We start from the raw sequence: 20,484 nt of genomic DNA, 5'->3' as shown, positions 1-20,484 counted from the left end.
TGAAAGAACTGAAGAAAAAATTGAAGCCTTAAGTTGCAATAGTGAAGGATGCTACAGGGAAAAATCAAACGATGCAGGAAGCATCAAAAGATGGAAGGGTTACACAGAGTACCTATACCAAAAAGAATTGGTAGATGTTAAACCATTTCAGGAGGTAGCATATGATCAGGAACCAATGGTACTGAAGGAATAGGACCAAGCTGCACTAAAGGCATTGGGGAAAAACAAGGCTCCAGGAATTGGCAGAATATCAATTGAGATGTTTCAACAAAGGAATGCATCACTGGAAGTGCTCGCTCATCTATGCCAAGGAATTTGGAAGACAGCTACCTGGCCAATTTGCCGGAAGAGATCCATCTTTATGCCTCTTCCAATTGAATGCAGAAATTATTGAACAACGCTAATATCATACACAAATAAAATTTTGCTGAAGATCACTTAAAAGCAGCTACAGTAGTATATCGACAGAGAACTGCCAGAAATTCAGGCCTGATTCAGAAGAGGATGTGGAACCAGGGATATCAATGCTGGTGTCAGATGGATCCTGGCTGAAAGCAGAGAATACCAGAAAAATGTTTACCCATGTTCTATTGATCATAAAAGCTGAAGAAAATTAAAACATGTCCGCTAGAGCCAAATTAGGACCTTGAGTATATCCAACTGAATTTAGAGACCATCTCAAGAATAGATTTGATGCACTGAACACTAATGACTGAAGACCAGACAAGTTGTGACATGACATCAAGGACATCATAAATGAAGAAAGAAAAGATCATTGAAAAGATAGGAAAGAAAGACCAAAATGGATGTCAGAAGAGACTCTGAATCTTGCTCTTGAACGTTGAGTAGCTAAAGCGAAAGGAAGAATTGATGAAGTAAAAGAGCTGAATAGAAGATTTCAAAGGGGGGCTTAAGAAGACAAAGTAAAGTACTATAATGAAATGTGTACAGATCTGGAGTTAGAAAACCAAAGGGGAATAACAGACTCGGTGTTTTTCTAGCTGAAAGAACTGAAGAAAAAATTCAAGCCTCGAGTTGCAACACTGAAGGATTTTACAGGGAAAATATTGAACAACACATCTTCACCAAAAGAAGATGAAGGGAATACATGGAGTCAGTGTACCAAAAAGAATTGGTCAATGTTCAACCATTTCGGGAGGCAGCATATGATCAAGAACTGGTGATACTGAAGGAAGAAGTCCAAGCTGCAGTGAAGGTATTGAAGAAAAACAAGGCTCCAGGAATTGATGGAATACCAACTGAGATGTTTCAACAAACGGATGTGGCACTGGAGATGCTCAATTGTCTATGCCAAGAAATTTGGAAGACAGCCGCCTGGACAAATGACTGGAAGAAATCCATATTTGTGCCCATTCCAAAGAAAGGTAATCCAACAGAATGTGTAAATTATTGAACGATATCACACACAAGTAAAATTATGCTGAAAATCATTCAAAAGCAGTTGCAGCAGTACATCAACAGGGAACTGCCAGAAATTTAAGCCAGATTGAGAAAAGAATGTGGAACAAGGAATATCATTGCTGATGACTGATGGATCATAGCTGAAAGCAGAGAATACCAGAAAGATGTTTACCTGTGTTTTATTGACTATGCAAAGGCATTCAGATGTGTGCATCGTAACAAATTATGGATAGCATTGCGAAGAATGGAAATTCCAGAGCACTTAATTGTGCTTATGCCTTGTACTTAGACCAAGAGGCAGTCATTCATACAGAACAAGGGGATACCGTGTGGTTTAAGTCAGGAAAGGTGGGCTTCAGGGTTGTATCCTTTCGCCATACTTATTCAGTCTGCATGCTGAGCAAATAAACTGGGAAGCTCAAATATATGAAGGAGAACGTGGCATCAGGATTAGAGGATTACTCTTTAACAATTTACAATATGCAGACGACACAACCTTGCTTGTTGAAAGTGAAGAGGACTTGGAGTACTTGCTGATGAAGATCAGACTATAGCCTTCAGTGTAGGTTGCACCTCAACAAAAGACAACAAAAAAACCTCACAAATGGACCAATAAGCAACATCATGATAAATGGAGAAAAGATCGAAGTTGCCAAGGACTTCATTTTACTTGGATCCACAGTCAACGCCCATGGAAGCAGCAGTCAAGAAATCAAACCATGTGTTGAATTGGGCAAATCTGCTGTAAAGACCTCTTTTAAAGTGTTAAAAGGCAAAAACATCACTTTAAGGACTAAGGTGTGCCTGACCCAAGACATGGTATTTTCAATTGCCTCATATGTATGTAAAAGCCAGACAAGGAATAAGGAAGACTGAAGAAGAATTGATGCCTTTGAATTATGGTATTGGCAAAGAATATTGAATATATCATAAATTGACAGAAGAATGAATAAATCTGTCTTGGAAGAAGTACAGCTGGAATGCTCCTTGGAAGCGAGGATGGTGAGACTTAGTCTTATATACTTTGGACATTGTCATGGATTGAATTGTGTCCCCCCCCCCCCAAATATGCCAACTTGGTTAGGCCATGATTCTCAGTATTGTGTGGTTGTCCTCCATTTTGTGATTGTAATTTTATATTAAGAGGATTAGGGTGGGATTGTAACAGCACCCTTACTCAGGTCACCTCCCTGATCCAATGTAAAGGGAATTTCCACCTTTTATTTCTAAGGAGATGAAAGGAAAGGGAAGCAAGCAGAGAGTTGGGGATTTCAAATGCCAAGAAAGTAGGACCAGGAGCAGAACATGTCCTTTGGACCTGGGGTCCCTGCACATGAGAAGCTCTTCGACCAGGGAAAGACTGGGGACAAGGACCTTCCTCCAGAGCTGACAGAGAGAAGAATTCTTCCCCTGGAGCTGACATCCTGAATGTGGACTTTTAGCCTACTTTTTACTGTGAGGAAATGAATTCCTCTTTGTTAAAGCCATCCACTTGTGGTATTTCTGTTACAGCAGCACTCCGTAACTAAGACAGACATGTTATCAGGAGGGATCAGTCCCTGGAGAAGTACATCATGCCTGGTAAATTGGAGGGTCATTGAAAAAGAGGAAGACCCCCAACGAGATGGATTGACACAGTGGCTGCAGGTTTATCCATTTTATTATTTTCAAGGAAACAACTTTTTGTCTTATTGATTTTCCTATTATTTTTCTCTTTTCTATTTCACTGATTTATGTTCTGATCTTTATTATTTCCTTTCTTCTGCATACTTTCGGTTTAATTTGCTCTTCTTTTCCTAGATTCTTAAGGTGAAGGCTGAGGTCATTGAGATCTTTTTTTCTTTGATAATACAGGTTTAGAGTGCTATAGACGTAGCTACAAGTACTACCCTAGAGTTATCCCAAAGATTTTGGTATATATGATTTCATTTTCCTTGTGTTCAAAATATGTTCTTATTTTTTTGGTTTCTCATTTGATTCATAGGTTGTTTAGAAGTGTGTTATTTAGCCATATATTGGAATTGACTCAAAAGCCTTTTTTTTTTTAATTTAGTTTCCAAGTATTTGGGCATTTTCCTGATGTCTTTCTGTTACTGATTTCTCAATTTAATTATGGAGACAGAACATAGATTGTATGATTTAAAACCTTTTAAATTTACCGAGACTTGTTTTATGGCTCAGAATACGATCTATCTTGATCAATGTTCTATGTACACTTGAAAAAATGTATATTCTTCTCTTGGATGGCATGTTCTATAAGTGTGAATTAGGTTAAGTTGCTAACAGTGTTGTTTGAGTCTTCTATGTATTTCTGATTTTTCAGTCTACTTGTTCTCTCAATTATCTTGTAATTGAGTACTGAAACTTTTGACTGTAATTGAGGATTTTTCTCCTTTTTCCCCCTCGCATGTCTATCAGTGTTTGATTCATCTATTTTGAAGCTCTGTTAGTAAGTGCATAAATGTTTAGGATTATTTTGTTTTCTTGGTGAGTTGGCTTCTTTGTCATTATTAAATGACCTTTTTTATTCCTTGTGATAGATACCCTTTGATCTTTAATCTACTTTGTCTGATATTGATAGAGCCAATCCAGCTTTATTTTGATTAGTCTTACCTTGGCATTCTTCTTTCATTCTTTTGATTTTAATCTCTCTGTGCCTTTATATTTAAAGTGCATTTGTTATAAACAGCATATAGTGGGTCTTGCTTTCAATCAGCCTTACAATCTCTGCTTTTAATTGGGTTGTTTAGTCCCTTTACATTTGATATCATTATTTATGTAGGTTTAAATCCATAATTTTTCTGTTAGGCTTCTCTTTGTTCTACCTATTCTTCTATCTTCCTCCCTTTTGTTTTTCTTCCTCCTTTTGGGTTAATTCAGAAATTTTCATGATTCCATTTTATCTCCTCTGTTGACTTTTAGCTAAAACTCCATTAATTATGAGGCATTTCAATGTGATGAGAATAGTCACTATTCTTTGCCTGGTATGAGTGCCAGGGACTTTTCTCCTCAATCCTGTCAGATGATTCTTGCTCTCTGGACTTAGGTCGTTTGTTCACATGCGTTTTCAAATCAGTACTCTGCTGAATATTCCGTGGGGAACCTTCACAGTTCTCTGGAACTCGCTCTCTGGTTTGCTCTCTGTGCAGTTCTCTCCTCTCTTACAGTTTGTCTTGCAAACTCTAGCTGCTTTGGTCTCCCCAGATCCTCAGGTCTGTCTCCTCAATTCAGGGCAATCTAAGAGCTTCTGTCTTGGTTCCCCTTCTTGGTATCTTGGCCTGAAAATTTTCTTAAGGCAGTTATGGCTATTATAAGTTCTACTTCATTTTTCTCCTGCCTCTCAGGGATCGCTGTCCTCCTGTGCATGCTGTCCACAGTTTTTATATGTCTATGAGGTCACATTGGTTGATCGTGGCCTTTAGATCTTCTGTATCTTGAGTTTCTTTCTAGATGTTCTGTCTTTTAGTGAGAGTGGTGTGTTGAAGTCTCATACTATTATTGTGGAACTATCAGTTTCTCTTTTCAGTACTGTTAGAGTTTATGTATTTTGGAGCCCTGTCATTGGGTGCACGGATATTTATCGTGGTTATGTCCTCATGGTGGATTGTCCCTTTAATCATTTTATAATGCCCTTCTTTGTTTTTCATGGTGGATTTTGTTTTAAAGTCTATTTTGTCTGTGATTAGTATTGCCACTCTTGCTCTTTTTTGGTAGCTGTTTGCTTGATATATATTTTTTCCATCCTTTGAGTTTTAATAAATTTGTTTTTGTTTCTAAAGCATATCTGTTGTAGAAAACATGTTTATGGGTCCTTTTTTTTTTTTTTTAAATCCATTCTGTCACTCTCTGTCCCTTTGTGGGTGCATTTAAGCCATTTACATTCGGTGTGATTATTGACAGGCATGAGTTTATTGCTATCATTTTGTAGTGCTTTTTTGTGGTGCTGATGTTTTCTTTGTCCCTCTTACCCTTCTGTGCTGAATTTCTTTTTGTTTGTGTATTTTTTTCATTTCTTTTTGTAGATTTTGTGTTTACTGAGACTTTATGTTTTTCTTCTTTATTTTGATGAGTGGGTTTGTTAACTTTCTTCATGGTTACCTTGACATTTTCTCCTATCTTCCTAAATTTAAACCAGCCTTTCATTATTTGATAATGCCTTGACTTGCTCCTTATTTGCAAATTCTATGTCTATGCCATTTATTCCCTCTTTTATTGTTGTGACATTGTTGTCATTTACAGATTGATGTCTCTGGTTCCATTTTTTTTTTTTTTTTTTTAGTTTTGCTTTATCCTTGGGAGTTCATTATCTAGGTTGGTATCTGGCTGATGCTGTCTTATATGCTAGATTGAGGTTGTTGTCTGATGTTGTTGGTTCACTAAATGAAGGACTCCCTTTAATAATTCTCATAAGTTTGGCTTGGTTTTTAAGTGTTTGCTTAATTTCTGTTTATCTGGAAATGTCCTAATTTTGCCATCATACTTGAGTGAGAATTTTGCAGGATATTATTCTTGGGAAAACTTGGTGGCCTAGTGGTTAAGTGCTATGGCTGCTAACCAAAAGGTCAGCAGTTCATATCCTCCAGGTGCTCCTTAGAAACTCTATGGGGCAGTTCTACTCTGTCCTATAGGGTTGCTATGAGTCAGAATTGACTCGATGGCAGTGGGTTTGGTTTGGTTTTGGGATATTATTCTTGATTGGTAGTTATTTTCTTTCAAGATTTTATGTATGTCATTCCATTGCACTCTTGCCTGCATGGTTTCTGCCGAGTAATCAGAGCTTAGTATTATTGTTTTCCCTCTGTATGTGGCTTTTCACTTTTCTCAAGCTGCTTTCAGAATTCTTTCTTCGTCTTTGGTTTTAGGGAGTGTGATTATGATATGTCTTGGTGTTTTTCTTTTGGGATCTACCCTATATGGCGCTCGTCGGGCTTCTTGGATAGTCAGCTTTTCATCTTTCACGATGTTACGGACTTTTTCTGTCAGCAGTTCTTCAATGATCCTCTCTGTGTTTTCCATTTTCTCCCCCTGTTCTGGACCTCTGATCACATGCAAATTTTGCTTTTGATTGTATCCCACGTTGTTCTCAGGGTTTCTTAATTTTTCTTTGTTCTTTTCTCTGATTTTTCCTCAAAGTGTTATCCAAGGATTTGTCTTCAATTTTGCTATTCTGTCTTCCATTGTTTCAAATTTGCTGCTAAAACCTTCTTTTACAGTGTCCATTTCTGAAATCGTTGTTGTTTATCTCTTGGATTTCTAACTGCTGTTTTTGTATGATTTCTACTTGTTTATTTATTTTGACATTTTATTCCTGTATTATTTTCCTGAATTCTTCCTTTGTTTTGTCTATCTTTTCCCTTATCTTTGTCTGCATTTTCCTTCATCTGTTGCAGAGCCCTGAATGTTAGAGTTCTGAATTCCCTGTCAGCTAGTTACGGTGCCTCTTCTTCTAGCAGAAATTCATCTGGTGTTTTATTTTGGTTGGTTTCTGGCGCCATCCTGTCCTGTTTTTTATATATTTTGATATTGACTGCTGTCTCTGGGACATTCAGGAATTTTTTTCTTCATTTATGGATTGCAAATTTGATTGTTTTGTCCTGCTTCTTTGTTTTATTTGGTTATTTCTGGGCAGGTGAGGTTGGTGTGTTTTGTTGCTTACTCGCCTGTGGGCACGATTCTTCTCACCACCTTGTCCAAGTGGATAGGGCCGGTTGCTCAGCTATAGTGCAGCAGGGCAGGTCCATCGGGGGTGGAGAAGTGGGGATGGGTAGTTTGCAGTATGAACTGGAGGCTATGGGGCAGGGCTGTGGGGCACTGCAGGCAGGGTCTGGGGACCGTGTCACTACTGCTCAGGGGCATGGCACTTGGTGCATGGTGCAGATAAGCAGGAGGGAAAGGAGAGGCTGTGACGTGCACATCTAAGTGGATGGGTAAAACCAGAAAGAGGAACAAAGGCAAAAAGAAAAAAAAAGGCAAAAAAATGAAGTAGAAGAATAATAAAAAGAAAGAAAGTAAATAAAATGGCAGTGCAGTAGGATTCAGCAGGTAAGGGTGGGGCAGACCCAGTGAGACCATGTGTTGGTGCTTAGCTTTCTAGCTAAGTGATGTGGCTCAGCCTGTTGAGAAGCAGCTTGGGTGGCACCCAGGGCTAGGTGGGCAGGAGAAAGGAAAGAGGGGAGATAGAAGAAACCAACAATCAAACAAAAATAAAAACAACAACAACAAAAGAATATGGTGGTGGGTACACTGGCCGTTGGGAGTGGGGCAGAATTGGAGCAGTAGCAAGCCGATGTCTCTCTTGCTGTCAGGAAGGGGCAGATGTCCACAGTCTTGAAAAAATTGTTTTTTAGATTTTTGTTTGTTTGTTTGATTCTACTGGGAGGGTAAATTCAGGCTCAAGATGTTACTGCACCTTGGCTGAAAGCAGAAGTGCTATGTTGAAATATTTAACATTTTAATCTAGATTTAGAGAGCATGAAATTGGCTTAATGGAAATCATTAAAAAAAAAAAAAAACCAAAACCCGTTGCTGTTGAGTCTGAATAATGTAGGTAAACTCTCCTATGCCTACAGGTTTCAGTTTAGTAAATTAAAACCTAACTTTAGGATAAAAAATGCCATTGCTGTCAAGTTGATTCCAACTCATAGCAACATTATAGGACAGAGTAGAAATGTACCATAGCATTTCCAGGGAGCAGCTAGTGGATTTGAACTGCCGACCTTTTGGTTAGCAGCTGAGCTCTTAACCACTGTGCCACCAGGGCTCCAGACTTTAGTATAACCATATTCTAATAGCCCGCTCCACAAATTGCTATGATAATCAATATAACAACTTTTTCCCCCTTAGCATAACTTTTAAACTGGGGCAAAAAAAAAAAACAAAAAACTCATGAGATGTGAAGATGAATCAGTTTAAGTAAAGCTGAAAGTGTTTGCACTCAGATCCATTAAACACACCCAAAAAAATCCATTTAAATGTAACAAATAAATGATAATGGCTCTAGACTATTACATTTTCATTCACGTAGAATAACCGTTAGCATGATCCAAATATCAGAAAGTGGTGTTTAGGTATGAATTCTTGTATGAATTCTCCTGTTTCTTTCATCTCTTTTTCATATGGTATCCATTAAAGTGGATATTGGCTATATTACTTAGCTACAATAAAATGTTCTATAATTTTGCTTTTGTGCACTAGTAGTTGCTTATTCTGACATAAATGCATACGAATTACTGCATTTTATCTTTGTTATGCACTTGACAGTGATGTTGTTCTTAGGTGCTATCAAGTCAATTGAGTGCTAACTACCTATAAATAGTAGGTGTGTTGCTGAAAAGAACAGTATGTGATCAACAGAGCTTCTACACAATGAAAGCCTGAAGGCAGGGGCAGATTATTCAATAGGCAAGGTAGGCACAGTGTTTAGCATGCTGAACAAATTATCTGTAGTGAACAATTCCACTTTTTTCACCACATCAAATATTCTGCTTCTAGGTATGGCTGGCACTTTGTCTCTCTCCCAAGCCCACAGCTCCTTCTTACAAAATCAAAGCCTCTATTCAAAGTTACGGAAACCCTGGTGGTGTAGTGGTTAAGAGCTACCACTGCTAACCAAGATTTCAGCAGTTTGAATCCACCAGGTGCTCCTTGGAAACTCTGTGGAGCAGTTCTACTCTGTTCTATAGGGTCGCTATGAGTCAGAATTGACTCGACGGCAGTGGGTTTGGTTTTGGTTTTATTCAAAGTTACAATCCCTAACAGAGACAGTTTACCCAGTAAGTAAGGTAAGCATGTGTTTGCTTGTGCTCCGTCCACACTTCTGTCATTTTGTCGTACTGTGGGGGCTTGAGTGTCGCTGTGATGCTAAAAGATATGCCACCAGTAGTACTCAAATACCAGCAGGATCACCCTTGGTGGACAGGTTTCAGCTGAGCTTCCAGACTAAGACAGACTAGTAAGAAGGGCCTGGCAGTCTATTTCTGAAAAAAATTTGGCAGTAAAAACCCTATGAGTAGCACTGGAACATTGTCTGATTGTCAGGTTGGAAGGCACTCAAAATACGACTGGGGAAGAGCTGCCTCTTCAAAGTAGAGTTGAACTTAATGATGTAGATGGAGTCAAGCTTTAGGAACCTTCATTTGCTGATGTGGCATGACTCAAAATGAGAAGAAATAGCTGCAAACATCCATTAATAATCAGAATGTGGAACATACAAAGTATGAATCAAGGAAAATTGGAAGTTGTTAAAATGAAATGGAATGCTTGAAGATTGATATCCTAGGCCATAGTGATCTGAAATGGACTGGTATTGACCATTTTGAATCAGGTAATCATATGGTCTACTATGCCAGGAATGATAAATTGAAGAGGAATGGTGTCTAAAAGAACATTTCAAGATCTATTCCGAAGCTGTTAGTGAAAGGATAATATCCATACACCTGAAAGGAAGACCAGTTAAGACAATTATTATTCAAATTTACCCACCAAGCAGTAGGCATAAGATGAGAAAATCGAAGATTTTACCAACTTCTGCAGTCTGAAATTGATCAAGCATGCAATCAGGATGCATTGATAATTACTGATGATTGGAAAGGAAAGGATTGGTAATAGGAAAATACGGAGTTGGTGATAGAAACACTGCCAGAGGTTGTATGATAGAATTTTGCAAGACCAACAAACTATTCATTACAAATACCTTTTTTCAACAACATAAATGGTGACTATACACGTGGACCTTCCCAGATGGAATACATAAGAATCAAATCAACTACATTTGTGGAAAGAGATGATGAAAAAGCTCAATGTTATCAGTCAGAACAAGGCCAGGGGCCAACTGTGGAACAGACCACCAATTCCACATATGCAAGTTCAAGTTGAGGAAAAGTAGAACAAGTCCATGAGAGCGAAAGTATGACCTTGAGTATACCAAAAAACCCAAACAAAGCCCACTGCCGTCGAGTCGATTCCGACTCATAGTGACACTATAGGACAGAGAAGAACTGCACTATAGAGTTTTCAAGGATCGCCTGGTGGATTAGAACTGCTGAACTCTTGGTTAACAGCCATAGCACTTAACCAGTACACCACCAGGGTTTCTACCTTGAGTATACCCCCCAAAAAAAAACCAAACCCAGTGCCATTGAGTCGATTCTGACTCATAGCAACCCTATGGAAACCCTGGTGGCGTAGTGGTTAAGTACTATGGCTGCTAACCAAAGGGTTGGCAGTTTGAATCCGCCAGGCACTCCTTGGAAACTCTATGGGGCAGTTCTACTCTGTCCTATAGGGTCGCTATGAGTCTATGACCTTGTGTGTATCCCACCTAAATTTAGAAAGCATCTTAAGAATAGATTTGACACACTGAATGCTAATGACTAAAGACCAGACTAGTTGTAGAATGGCATCAAGGACATCATACATGAAGAAAGCAAGAGGTAATTAAAAAGACAGGAAAGAAAGAAAAGACCATTATGGATGTCAGAAGAGACTCTGAAACTTTTTCTTGAACGCTGAGTACTAATGCAAAAAGAAGAAACGATGAAGTGAAAGAGCTGAATAGAAGATTTCAAAGGGCAGCTACAGAAGACAAAGTATCATAATGACATGTACAAAGAACTGGAGCTAGAAAACCAAAAGGGAAGAGAACAAGCTCAGGATTTCTCAAGCTTAAAGAACTGAAGAAAAAATTCAAGTCCTGAGTTGCAATTCAACAGGAAAAATACTAAATGATGCAGGAACTATCAAAAGAAGATGGAAGGAATACACAGAACCACTGTACAAAAAAGAATTAATGGACTTTCAACCATTTCAGGAGGTAGCATATGATCCAGAACCGACGGTACTGAAGGAAGAGGTTCAAACTACACTGAAAGCACTAGCAAAAAACAAGGCTCCAGAAACTGACGGAATACCAGCTGAGATGTTTCAACAAAGGTATGCAGCACTGGAAGTGCTCACTTGTCTATGCCAAGAAATTTGGAAGACAGCTACCTGGCCAACCAACTGGAGGAGATCCATTTTTGTACCCATTCCAAAGAAAGGTGATCCAATAGAATGCTGAAATTATCAAATGATATCATTAATATCACACACAAGTAAAATTTTGCTGAATATCATCCAAAAGCGGCTGCAGCAGTATATCAACAGGGAATTGCCAGAAATTTAAGCCAGATTTAGAAGAGGGTGTGGAACAAGGAATATCACTGGTGGTATCAGATGAGTCCTGGCTGAAAGCAGAGAATACCAGAAAGATGTTTACCTGTGTTTTATTGACTATGCAAAGGCATTCGACTATGTGGATCATAACAAATTACGGATAACATTGTGAAGAATGGAAATTCCAGAACACTTACTTGTGCTTGTGTCTTGTACTTAGACCAAGAGGCAGTCATTCAAAGAGAACAAGGAGATACTGCATAGTTCAAAGGCAGGAAAGGTGTGTGTCAGGGTTGTATCCTTTTACCTTATCTATTCAATCTGTATGCTGAGCAAATAATCTGAGAGGCTGGACTATATGAAGAAGAATGGGGCATTAGGACTGGAGAATGACTCATTAACAACCTGTGATATGCAGATGACACAACCTTTCTTGCTGAAAGTGAAGAGGACTTCAAGCACTTACTGACGAAGATCAAAGACCACAGCCTTCAGTATGGATTGCACCTCAACCTAAAGAAAACAAAAATCCTCACAAAGGACCAATAAGCAACATCACGATAAACATAGAAAAAATTAAAGTTATCAAGGATTTCATTTTACCTGGATCCACGATCAATGCCCATGGAAGCAGCAGTGAAGAGATCAAAAGATGCATTGCGTTGGGCAAGTCTGCTGCAAAAGACCTCTTTACCTGTTAAAAACAAAGATGTCACTTTAAGGACTGACCCAAGCCCTGGTGTTTTCAATTGCCTCATATGCATGTGAAAGCTGAACAATAAGGAAGACTGAAGATGAATTGATGCCTTTGAATTATGGTGTTGGTGATGAATATTAAATATATCATGAACTGCCAGGAGAACAAAGAAGTTTGTCATGGAACAAGTACAGCTGGAATGCTTATTAGAAGCAAGGATGGCAAGACTTTGTCTCATGTACTTTGGACGTGTTATCAGGAGGGACCAGTCCGTGTGGAAGGACATCATGCTTGGTAAAGCAGAGGGTCACTGAAAAAGAGGAAGATTCTCTGCTAGATGGACTGACACAGTAGTTGCAACAATGTGCTCAAGCATAACAATGATTGCGAGGATGGCAAAGGACTGGGTATTGTTTTGTTCTTTTGTACATAGGGTTGCTATCAGTCGGAACCAACTAGATGGCACTTAACAAGAACAATACTTGTGCTTACTTACTCTTCTGTAGTGAATAATTTCACATAGGTTTTGTGTAAAATTGTTTACTACAGATTAACAGGTAAGCACAAGTAAGTCCATACTTACCTTGCTTGCTGGGTAATCCTCCCTTCCTGAATTTGCAGTGGGCAATACCATCTTTGTAACATCTTGTCTTTTGTTTTGACTCTTCTTAGGCTTTCAGTTAGCTTGAAAATTGATGCACAAAGAGTCACACCATTTCTGATTGTTTCACAATGGTATAGGAGAGTGGCTTTTACCATATCTTGTGTCAGAGGGAATTTTGAGTGGTTCCATTCAGCCTCAAAAAATCAAGATGTGGGGAATTTCCCTTTTACTGTCCCCCTAGCACCTCACTTGGTTCCTTGGTGCTCAATCTTACTTCTAAAGACTTATGAGTGTCCTGGGATATTACAGAGAAGCTTGATCATCTTCGATGGCTAGATGGAACCAAGCAAAGTAATGGTACAGGTGGTTGTTACTGGCGCTTGGCAGTCACCAGGCTAAATATTGGCTGCTTTTGAAGGGATATTCTCCCCTGATGTGAATGGGTAGGGCAACTGGGCTCAGGTCATGAGTAGTGATTGCTTAAGTGGAGGTTAGGCACTTGGTGGACGTGGACTTACCTACTTTAGGATTTAACTCCTTCAAGTCTGTCCCTGCCCCCCATCCTAGTCCCTCTTTCTTATGTGTTTCTTACCATATTGCTGGTCAGGAATCCCTTTTCTTCTGAAGTACTGCTCTGGCTCATGATATTTTTTGCCAAATCCTTTGCTTATAGCATGACTCCTTTCTGAGAGCAGGGTGGCTTCATGAGTTCTCAACCTGTGAAATGGCCTACAGTCAGAGGGACACCATATTTAATTTAATACCCTCCTGTTCCCATTTTGAAATTCTTAATCAGTTTTGAACAAGGGCCTCACATTTTCATTTTGTACTGAACTCCACAAATTCTAGAGCCAGTACTCTCTGAGAATCTGTATGTTCAATGCTCAAAAACCAGGAAATGACTACTTCTTCTACTTTGCCTCCTCTCCCTGCTTTCTGCAGTAGCCTTCTCTGAGGCCACAAAAGAGAGCCAAGGGGAGAGGAAAATTCTGATTAGTATTTCAAATATGTCTTCCCATTACATGGAAATAATCAGTCACCTGACATTGTTTCATAGTAGGATGATTTTGCAAGGTATCACTGAAATACAGCTTCTGCCTCTTCTATTTCAAATAGCACTGCCTCGCTTTACCACCCAACAACATCTTACATACTGTTTTCCCTCCCCTTAGCCACTCTAGATGAGTTGGGTTATGATGATTATGTCAATTATTTTCGACTACCCCATTCCAGAAACTCATTATGGATTATCTCATGTAGGTGTTTAATGTTAGCTACGGTGTCTGATGAAACTTGTTCAAGACACTAGATGTGAATTTAGTACCTCGGGTCTCACAAGCTGGTCAGTCACGACCAAGGCCACAGCTTCGCCAACATAATCTTAGTCAAGGCTCTTTGGATTTTAATTAACAAAATTTATCTTAAGCTTTGAAAGGGAAATCATCACAAAGCAGCAAGGTATATTCTTTGCTCTAGAACCAAAGAATGAAGTCTCAATGTTAATGCACCAAACATTTTAGAATATCACAGAATATAGCAGTTCACATATATGAAGTTCTTACTACTGGGTAGGCACAGCGCTAAGTGCTTCACACACAATAATTTATTTTATCTCCTACATGTTAGGTATTATTCTTATCATCCACATTTGGTGGAGGAAGAACTGAAGGCACAGAGTGGTTAGGTAACTTGCTGAAGGTCTTATAAACCCCGTCCTGTGGCCATAGAGTCTATTCTGACTCATAACACCCTACAGGACAGAGAAGAACTGCCCCACAGAGTTTCCAATGAGTGGCTGGTAGATTCAAACTGCCAACCTTTGGTTAGCAGCCGAGCTCTTGACCACTGCGCCATCAGTGCTCGGAAAGTCTCATAACTGATGGGTATTACAGCTCAGATCTGAACCAAGTGGTCTGGGTTCAGACTGTGTGCATTTAACTACGGATAACTGCCTCCAGTGTACCACGTAACACACAAATAGGAAGTTTCTGTGGGAATAACAGAAGTTGGGACCAGGAATTTGAAGTCGTCAGAACCCATTCTCTCAGACTTATTCCCTCTGGGGCTGTCCAGTTTTGCTTATCTCTATCCATTTTGACTAGATAATCTTTCTCTGTTCCCTTTTAATTCTAAGAATTTGTGAGCCTTTGGAACAAGGCCTTAGGCCCTGGTATTAAGTAGATTTTAACATTTCACTGCTGGCAATTACTCCTCCCTGTTCCCGATATGGGTCCCTGGCGGCATAGTGGTGAAGAACTCGGCCTCGAACTGAAAGGTTGACAGTTCGAATCCACCAACGCTCGTTGGAAGTCCTATGGGGCTGTTCTACTCTGTCCTATAGGATTGCTATGAGTCGGAATTGACTCGATGGCAACAGGTTTGGTTTGGGCTGGTTCCCAATATGTTAGCATTACAACTACTTTGGATTTCCTCATTTTTTTAAAGTGAATATTTTAGATTTTTCTGATTAAATTACGGTCAGGGCCAAGGCAGCTCTCTTACTCACTTTGTGTCCGGACACTGAGTTTGTCTTACACATGAATGTACTGGCCCTTTAAGAAAAATAAAGACCGGACGAAGAGGGCGCGGCCCAGGGACTCAGATGCCAGCTACTGCCGCTCCTTCCGGGAAAGTCACCCGAAGGGCAGGCACTTTGTTTTCTGGGAATTGCAGTTTTCTTTACAGCCTCTTCGTCTTGGTTACTTCTTGCTTTTGAAGGCGGGATGGACTACAACTCCCACAGGGCCAAGCGGCATCGGCGGGGTCCTGTCCAGTTGCGGCTGCTGGGCGGCTAGTTCAAGTTGCCATAGCTGCGAGTCTGGGGAGAGCAGAATCAGTTGTGCCGCAGCGTCTGGTCAGTTGCACCTTCTGGGTCACTGGTAGCCGTGGGAGCCGAGTGGGGTCTCGGCGATGATCCGGCATTAAGGACTTGGAGTCCTGTTTTGTCTCAGGTACCTGTCCCTACTGCCCCTTTGCCCTTTCTCTTCACTTCCCTATCTTACTACCGACGTTTCGGGCCCCACTTCCCTTCGTCCTGGAAGTGGGATACCAAAGCTTCGCGGAGATCTGGGGTGGGGCGTGAGTGAGTAGGCTGTGTGCCGAAGTTAGGGAGAGACAACGTGCTTGGTATCCCCAAGCCGTTGTGTCTTGCCACGAGTGTCGCAGTCAGGTCCCAACCAAGTTATGCAGGGAATTTGGGCTACGTGGGCTTCCTTTGGGAGCAGCTTGCCCTGCCGCTAGCATCTGTGAAGCTTGAGCTGTCAAGGAGATTGGTCTCGGACTGTTTGTCCTTCAGAGAACGATGTGATGTTTGCTCGGCTGGCCCGGGGTATAACTTGATGTTTTTGTACTTGTCTCGTAGTCCCAGAAGTTTGCTGCCCTCGGAGACTTTATATCAGTGACCTATCTTTCCTATGCCGGTACTAGAGTTGCCCCCACGTTAGGTATTAGTCGTCCCTTATTTAGATAATATTGCAGGGATATTTGCCATTGAATCCCAGCCGCATCCTTTATTGGTTTGGTGGAGCTAGTCACTTCCGCCTTTCATCTGTAAAATGGGACGGTTATACCTCGCAGCATTATTCCAAGGAGTATATAATGTGTCTAGTACAGTGCCTGGCACATTGGAGGTGCTCAGTACTTGATATTTATTTTTATTAATTAAGCAGAACAGTGTCGTTGAATAGAAATATAATGTGAGCCACGCACAAAATTTTAAAATTTCTAGTAGCCACATTAAAAAAAAATCAAAACAGGTGAAAATAATGTTTAATAGTTTATTTAGCCCAATATATAAGAATATTTTCATCTCAACATGTAATCAGTTTAAACTTATTAATTGGACATTTTGCCCTTTGTTTTTTTTTCAAAGTGGTACTAAATCTTCAAAATCTGGTGTTTTACACTACAGCACATCTCTATTTGGACCAGCCAGATTTCAAGGGCTTGATAGCCATATGCCCTAAAAGAAACTAGTGACCGCCATATTGGACAGTGCAGACAGAAATTTAAAACTTTGACACTTTTACATTGGCACAGAGAAATTTGGTTTTGCCTATGGCTCTTTTGGAGCCCCGATTGCACAGTGATTGAGGGCTTGGCTGATGACCGAGAGGTTGACAGTCTGAATTCACCAGCGGCTCCTGGAAACCCTATAGAGTCACTACGAGTCTTAATCAATGCAATGGCAATGGGTTTAGTTTTTGATGGCTCCTATCATGGGGTGAATTCATAGGGTGAAGGTTGCTGCTTTGTTAGAAGAGTGAAATATGTGCCATAACTGTGTCCCCTCGGCATGACTCTGCCGTTTTACCTCTCTGCCATTGTGTAACCTGGATCACTTTGAATTGTCTCTCAATGGTTTATTTTGTTTATTTGGATTAACTTTCTCAGGTTACCTCTTTTCTTGAAATGGTTTATTGACTTATCCCAAGATTTACTTTTTATGTGGGCAACTAGTAGTTCTCTGGATGGCTTTACGTGGATTCTTACAGATTGCTTTGAAAAAAGTCACCTAGAATTAAACATATTTCTCTCCACAGCTCTTTCCTGAAATGAAAGGCATCTTATTTTTATTTGTTTGATTGTAATACTAAGTGTGGCAAGAACTGGGTGTCTGATAAAATGTTTCTTTTAGAGTTGCTAGCGTGTAGTTCATTATTGGCTTAGAAATACAACTGGGCCTTTAAAAATTCAAAGTCAGAAGTGGCATATTAATTTTATTTAATTTACCAATTGATAGACATACTCAGAGACAGTACTTTTGGCCAGATTTGGGCAACAGTTCACACCACAGAGTGACCTGGTAAGCCCGAGGTGAATATCTAGTGCTACTGTAACAGAAATACCACAAGTGGATGGTGTTAACAAAGGGAAAATCTTTCTGTCATAGTCTAGGAGGCTAGAAGTCCAAATTCAGGGTACCAGCTCCAGGGGAAGGCTCTCTCTCTCTCTCTCTGTTGGCATTGGGGAAGGGTCCTTGTCACCAATCTTCCCAGGTTGAGGAGCTTCTCACCACGGGGACCCTGGGTCCAAAGGATGCTTTATTCTCCTGGCTCTTCTTTCTTGGTAGTATGATGTCCCCCATGTCTCTTTGCTCGCTTCTCTGACACAATTCAATCCATAGCATGAGATGTGAGCAGAAATTCACCAGTGAGGGGTATGTTGAGTGGGGCACTTGGATGTGAAGGATTCCTATGAGGTCAGTTGAGCTTTTGGATGACCCCAGAGGTGTTTTCTGTGTTCTCTGATAGCCATCAACTGTGCATAGTGAGGGTAAAAGCTAATTTGATTATTTTTTAAGATTTAAAGTTGCAGGTGTGGTTTATTCCCTTATTTCATTTATCTGTAGGTGGTTTGGGGCAAGTGTAGAAGCAATCAAAGATCATCACATCTACGGATTAGGCCTTTTGCCCTGAACCTCAGAAGGAAATGATAGGAGGCAGATATATGTGCCTAAGGAGAAAAGCACTGAGCTAAGAGAAGAGCGACTCAGAGTTTTGGGGGCGTGTGCTTTGTAAGTATGCCTTCTCTCTGAGTTTCTGAGATAACAGACTTCTTCATATTTATAGTGAAAAAGCATCAACAGATAGACTTTTGGGGGCAAGAAACCCTTTTCTAATAGGTAAAATAAAAACAGGATGATCGTGCATGCAATGTTACAAAAACTTAGATGAACAAAATAGGTAGATTGAGAGACATTGAAAACCTTAACAGAAGCAACAGTGAAGCAACTGTTATATTAGACAGGTATTTGAGGACCTGTTTTGTCACAGCCACTGTATTAAGTACCTTTTACATGTATTCTATATAATCTTGTTATTATGATCATTTTTATTTTAAAGATAAGGGATTTGAGTCTCAGATAGGTTGTTCTATTTGCTCAGGACCCTGGAACCCAAAGAGAAGTCTTTACCCTCAAGTTTTCTGACTTCAAACCCCAGTGCTTTCCACTACAAAGAGACTCCACTGTTTAAGATTGCTGTCTAAATAGAATTTGATTTACAATCAGCATTTTTAGATTCTGTATACTATATAATGAAAAGCTTATTTTTTGTACTAGCTTGCTAGTACTGCCGTAACACAAATACCACAAGTGGGTGGCTTCAAAGAACAAGAATTTATTGTCTCACAGTGTTGAAAGCTAGAGTCGACATCAAGTCATCGGCTCAAGGGGAGGGTCCTTCCTTGTTGTTGGTGGTTGTTTTTAGTTGCCACCGAGTCAATTCTGATTCATGACTATCCCATGTGTACAGAGTAGAAAGAATTTCAAAATATTTTGTTTCATGTTTTCTCCAAAAGAAGATTTTTCTCTCAGACTTTAATTTTGATTGTGAATTACATATCCTCTGATCAGTGTGAATATCTTCTTGTACAAAATTTGCTCACATGGCCTATGTCTTCTTTTCCTTGCGTGTACCTGTGACTATTCAGCTCTTTTTATAACACTCAGAGGGGTTTAGGTTTAAGACTCAGCCAGCTACTATATGACCTCATTAACATGACAAAAGAAATCCCCTATTTCCAGTGGGTCATATAGATAAGTACAGGGGTTAGGACTTCAGTATAACTTTTGGGGGGATACAGTTCAATCTATAACACCGTAATTCATTTCTTTATATGTTCAAAGGTTCTATTATATTAGTTACTTTTAAAAAAAATACAATGGTCCATACTTTATAATGAACATATTCAATGTGAATCATCTTTGGAATCAGGGGTGCAGTGTTAAATACCAAATTTTGCAACATTTATTTAAAATTATAGGAACTTTTTAGCATTTTAATGTTGCAATTTGAAAAAAGGCACTTAAACATCTTGCATCGGAGCCTTGCAGTAACACGATGTTCAAGATCTATGCTTTACAAAATCCTTAGGATTAAAGACTTTTTTGAGCTAAAGAGGGTGACAGAGAGCTGATAGGATGCTCTAGTCCAAAAGTTCTCAACTGCAGTGTCTGGACACATTTGGGAATAATATAAAAATAATCTAGAGTAGATTCAGTAGATTCACAGTTATCCATGTAATAATGTCACTGGGTTGATTCTAATGTGAAATGGTTTTACTGTATTCACATTATTATATAACGTATTTTCTTCTTGTAAAAATGTTTTGTTATATGTTAGTACATAAAATTCTACCTTGGCCCTTTAACTGCTACATAGTATTGTAGTGAGTGGATGAACTAAGAGTCATGTAATGAATCCTTTATCAGTGGATGTGTTGTTTCTTCTTTTTTTTTAAGCTACTAGGAATAATTCTCAATTGAATGTTCTCACACATACCTTTTACAAACTTGTCCTTCTGTTTTCCTGAGGTAATATTCTTAGTAATAGAATTTCTGGGTCAAAAAAAAAAAAAGCATATGCATATTACTTACTTTTTCTTGCATTGCCAGGTGGTTTTCCAGAAAAGCTATTCTAGTTAATACTACTTGTTCCCTTGCCAACACTGGGCATGATAACTTTTTTTTTTCTTTCTTCTTTCTGGCTTATCAAAATAGATAGAGAAGAATTCCATTTTATTATTTTAATTTGCAGTTTCTAGATTAGTGAAACCAAGTAAGTTTATACATGTTTTAGGGCTATTTGTATTCTTTGAATTGCCTGTT

At 39.5% G+C, this 20,484-nt stretch overlaps 1 protein-coding gene across 9 annotated transcripts in view; it reads left to right on the top strand.

The window, feature by feature from the left end:
- Nucleotides 1-15,595: 15,595 nt before the first annotated feature.
- Nucleotides 15,596-20,484, top strand: part of CEP128 (centrosomal protein 128) — a 523,299-nt gene continuing 518,410 nt past the window's right edge. For 4 of the 9 annotated variants that reach the window (XM_049899768.1, XM_049899766.1, XM_049899767.1 and 1 more), the window contains exon 1: nucleotides 15,601-15,826. The gene's annotated coding sequence lies outside the window, so the exon portion shown is untranslated. Of the gene's footprint in view, nucleotides 15,827-20,484 lie in introns of all 9 variants that reach the window. The other 5 variants (XM_049899764.1, XM_049899760.1, XM_049899762.1 and 2 more) reach the window with 5 other exon arrangements.

Source organism: Elephas maximus, chromosome 10 (assembly GCF_024166365.1).
Source record: "Elephas maximus indicus isolate mEleMax1 chromosome 10, mEleMax1 primary haplotype, whole genome shotgun sequence".
Lineage (NCBI taxonomy): Eukaryota > Metazoa > Chordata > Mammalia > Proboscidea > Elephantidae > Elephas > Elephas maximus.
Note: the sequence above shows the minus strand (reverse complement) of the source record. Positions and strands in the feature narration are given on the sequence as shown.